Consider the following 5,288-nt stretch of genomic DNA (forward strand, 5'->3'; position numbering starts at 1 on the left):
AACAACAACCACAATAAACAGAAGTGACTCCTGTTATCAGTAGGGTGTTGTAAAAATAACAGAATGTGATTTCATAAAAGACATTGCAGCTTCCACTTTGTTCTCTCTTAGATCACTCATGGCGGGAGAAACTAGCTACCATGCCATAAGGACACCCAGCAGTCCTCTGGAGAAGTATATGTGGTCAACAATGGAAGTGTCCTGCCAAAAAACAGCACTAACTCACGAGGCATGGTGTCTTAGAAATCTTGAAAGCAGATCCTCCAGCTCCAGTCAAGCCTTTAGATGGCCACAGCCCTGGCGTGGTCACGTTGACTGCAGTCTCATGAGTTATTCTGAGGCAAAACAACAGTTAAACCACTCTTCAGTTGCTGACCCACAGAAATTGTGAGACATAATAAATGTATATTGTTATTAGCCACTAAATTTTAGGGTAATTTTTTATGTATTAATGGATAAGTAATGTAACCTTATTCCATCATGTGGATGGATTATAATTTATTTAACCACTCTTCAATGTTAAACATTTAAATTGTTTCCAATTTTTCATCATTACAAATAATACTTCTACAAAGAGCCTGAAAAACAATAAATCGTCTGAGTCTCTAAGTATATCTTTAGACTAAATTCTTAGAAATGAAATTACTAAATATGAACAATGTATGTTTCCACCTACATTATGCAAGAGTATGCATTTTACTGAACCCTCAGCTGTGCTTTGAAAAACCACAAGACAATCACCATTCTTATTTAATACCATTCTGGAGTCAACACATTCAGAAAAGAAAATTAAATTAAGAGAACACAAATTAGAAAGGAACGATTTAAGCCTGTGCTATTTTTGTGTGATGGTTTAGTTTCCTAAGGCTGCCGTAACAAAATACAAGTAGTGACTGAAAAAAAAGAATTTATTGTTTCACAATTCTGGAGGTTAGAAGTCCAAATCAGAGTATCCACTATGTAAATTTCTTCTGTAGACTGTAAGAAATTAAGTGTTCCTTGCCCTTCTTCTACTTCCTGGTGGCTGTCAGCAATCTTTGACATTCTTTTGCCACTTATAGATGCATCTTCCCTCATTGTTACATGACATCTGTCTTCCTCATTTTTGTCTGTTCTCCCTTTTTTTAAAACATCACTCAGAAGGCATTAGGAATCACCAAATTCTGATGTGACCTCATTAACCTAGCTGATAATATCTGCAAACAAGATCTTCCCAAGTAAGATCATATTAACAGGTACAAAAGCAAACCAAACCCACTGCAGTAGAACTCTCCTATAAAGTTTCCAAGGCTGCAAATCTTGGAATTTACAAATCTGTATGGCCAGAATGCTCCTTAGAAGCAACAATGGCCAGACTTCATCTCTAGTAGTTTGGTCATGTTATCAGGAGATGCCAGTCCCTGGAGAAGGATATCATATTTGGTAAGGTAGGTCAGTGAAAAAGAGGAAGACTTTCAATGATAGAGACTGACACAGTGACTGCAACAATGGACTTAAATATAGCAACAATTTTGAGGATGGCGCAGGAGTAGTTAGTGTTTCATTCTGTTGAACACGGGGTTGCTATGAGTCAGAGCTGACTGGAGGGCACCTAAGAACAATAAATATTTATGGAAGTAGACTGCCACATCTTTCTACCATGGAAGAGCTGGTGAGTTTGAACCACCAACCTTTCAATTGACAGCCAATTGCTTTAACCACTGAGCCACCAGGTCCCCGTTAACAGGAGCAAAACCCATTGTCATCGAGTCAATTCTGATTCCTAGTGACTCCCATAGGGTTTCCATGGCTGTAAATTTTTATGAAAGTAGACTGCCTCATCTTTCTCCTATGGAGCAGCTGATGGGTTTGAACTCCCAACCTTTTTTCTTAACTACAGTGCCACCAGTGCTCCTACATTGAAAAGTACAGGGGTTAGGATTTCAATATATCTTTTGGGGGGACACAATTCAACCCGCAACATAAGATAGGACTGAATATTTGTACAACACAAGAAAATCTATTAACAATTATTACAAATAATAAGATAATTCAGAAAGGTGACAAGAGAGAAAAGAACAATGCATGTATTTTAAAAGTATTTAAGAGAGTTTGAAGAGGTCTTGACCAAGTGTGTTTGTAGGCAGGGGTGGGAGGAAAATAGAAGTACTTCTTGATTATTTCCTACCAAATTCAGCTCATTCCCAAAGTTCATAGTAGCACTATTTGAAATATTCAAAAGGTGGAAACAGCCTAAATGTCCATCAGCAAATAAATGGATTAAAAAAATGTAGTACATACGTGCAACAGACTACTACTCAGTCAGTAGAAGAAATGAAATTTTGATACATGCTATAGTATGGATAACGCTTGAAGCCATTATGCTGAGCAAAATAAGTCAATCGCAAAAAGACAAATATTGTATGACCTCATTTATATAAAAAGATACAAAAAGGCAAATATACAGAGACCAAAGTTTATTAGTGATAACCAAGGGTGAGAGGGAGGGAGAAAAGGGGAATTAATAGTGATAAAAAATATCACATTAATTAAGGGTAAGGTCACACAGATGATTATTGTAATTGATGTCATTAATTTGTATACCTGTAAAAAGCTGAACTCACAAAAGTTGTGTGATAGATATATTTACAACAATCAAAAAAAAAAAAAGTGTGTGTGTGTGTGGGGTAGCTGCTGAGGCTGTTTATGCACAACCAAACACCTTGTAGCATTTACATTTACTTCATTGGTTTGGAGGTTTAGAATCATGATTTCATGGGACATTCCAGTTAATTGGCATGTTGGTGTTGTTATGTGCCATCGAGTCAGACCTGACTCATAGCGACCTCTCCTTGGGTTTCCGAGGCAGTGTCACTATGGAAGTAGATTGCCCCATCTTCCTTCTAAGGAGTGGCTAGTGGGTTTGAACCGTCAGCCTTCTGGTTAGCAGTCAAGTGCCTTAGCCACTATGGCATAATAACCTGTTTAGTGTTTCTGTTTTATTTCCTACTTCCATGTGTAGTGTCTGGTGTCTTAAAAGCTCACAAGAGGACACCCAAGGCACAACAAATGGTCATTTTTTCCTGGCAAAAGAGGAAGAAGGAGAGTCAGGAATAGGAGGACAGTAGGGAATGTGTGGCTAATTGCTTCTATGAAGAACTGCCTCCTTTGCCAAGAGACCAGAAGAACTGGATGGTGCCCAGGTCCATTAATAAGCATTTTGATCAAAGATTCCATAGAAGAATACTGATCAAAAGGGGGGAAATGAAGAACATTATTTCAAATTCTCGTGGACTCTAGACTTTCTTGAGCCATGGAAGGTGGATGAACCCCTTAAACTATTGCCTTGAGATAATCTTTAAGCCTTAAACCAAAATATCCCCTGAAGTTATCTTAAAACTGAATAATGTTGCTATTAGGTGCTATTGAGCTGGTTCCTACTCATAGTGACACTATGAACAACAGAACAAAACACTGCCTGGTCCTGTACCATCCTCACAATCATTGCCATGCTTGAGCCTATCACCACAGTTACTGTGTCAATTCATCTCATTGAAGGTCCTCCCTTTTTTGCTGCACCTCTACAACTGAACAATAGCTTAGCTTAACTAGTTCAGAAAAGGTCTGCCTTGAGCATTATGCTCTTTTAAGATCTATGAGATCAAATGGCAACAGCAACTCCACAGATCAGATAGGAATCTTAAAGGGCAGTGAGTTTATGTTAATGGAAGAGGAACACCTCAGAAAAGGAGAGTGAAAATGGATGCCAACCTAAAGAACGTAGAAACTGTTAAATGGTGTATGTTTTGTTGTATATATTCTCAACAACAACAAAATAAATAAAACTTAAAAAAAAAAAAAAGTTACACAAAAACACCATAATTTTGTTGTTGTTGTTACATGCCGTGGAGTCAGACCCGACTCATAGCAACCCCTCCTTGGGTTTCCGAGGCAGTATCACTACAGAAGTAGATTGCCCCATCTTCCTTCCGAGGAGTGGCTGGTGGATTTGAACCGCCAGCCTTCTGGTTAGCAGTCAAGTGCCTTAGGCACTATGCTACCAGAGCATACTGAAATACTACCTGTATAACCTTCAAATGTGTGCATATTACAATTAAATCCCTGATTATTTTGAGGGGGAATTCTGTGTGTGTGTGTGTGTGTGATTTGGGTGAAGATTTACAGAGCAAATTCACTTTCCATACAGCAGATCACATACACTTTGTCTCATGACATTGACCACAGTTTACCATAATGCAACAGCTCCCCTTCCACCTCCTCCCCACAGTGACCTCTTCCCAGTGTCCATCCCTCCATGGGCTCCTGCCCCCGAGCTGTCTCCCTGTGCATAAGCAGCCCTTCTTTCTCCATGATTGTTCTCTCCAGGGAGTGTATCTACTTGAGGTAAATGTTTAACTCATATGTCTGTATTTTGTTTGGCTGAAAACCACAGGTGTGGGTTCAATTCCAGACCTGAAGGGCAGCTAGGGGGCATAGTCTCAGTGGTTCCACCAGGCTCCATCGGACCAGCAAACCTGGTCCCCCCTCTTTTTCTTCCAGTGATTTTGACTTTTGTTCCACATTGTTCTCCCTCTCTATCAAGGATCTCCTACATAGATCCCCTTTCAAGTGGATGACAGTGGTAGCCGGGCACCATCTAGTTGTTCTGGTCTCATAGTCATATAGGCTGCAGATCAGATGGTGTACCAGTCACTAGGACTAATTGTTTCCATTAATTTTGGTTTTCTTCATTCATCTTTGCTCTGGACGAGGAGAGGCCCATCGTTGCATCTAGATGGCAGCTTGCTAGCTTTTAAGATCCCAGTTGCTACTCGCCGAAGTAGGAGGTGGAACAATGTTCTGTATAGTATGTTATGCCAATTGAGCTTGATGTCCCCTGCAACTATGGTCCCAAGCCCACAGGTTCAAATACTCAGTCCCTCTTGGTAGTTGGCTGTGACCGAGCAGTGACCACAACCTTGTCTCTGGTCAGCTCTACTATACACCTGGGGATTCTGATCATTCACATAAACTGGTAGGACCATTGTCTGCCAACATTATATATGTACTTGGATACACTCCCCATTTCATAGACATACCTAATCGTACAGTCTGTCCACCCATCTATCCATCCATATACCCATGTTTGCCTTCATTGACGATGCAGTGCTATATGTGCAAAAGGGTTCATACTTGTTGTCTGTACCTCCCATGTACCTCTCTATGTCTTTCTCATCCTCAATGCTGTCATATTGGTCACACAGATTTGGTACATTGCCCTTCTCTTCACCCAAATCAGTACTTATCTC

Source organism: Orycteropus afer, unplaced genomic scaffold (genome assembly GCF_000298275.1).
Source record: "Orycteropus afer afer isolate SDZICR_OR568_19922 unplaced genomic scaffold, OryAfe1.0 scaffold00229, whole genome shotgun sequence".
NCBI classification, from domain to species: domain Eukaryota; kingdom Metazoa; phylum Chordata; class Mammalia; order Tubulidentata; family Orycteropodidae; genus Orycteropus; species Orycteropus afer.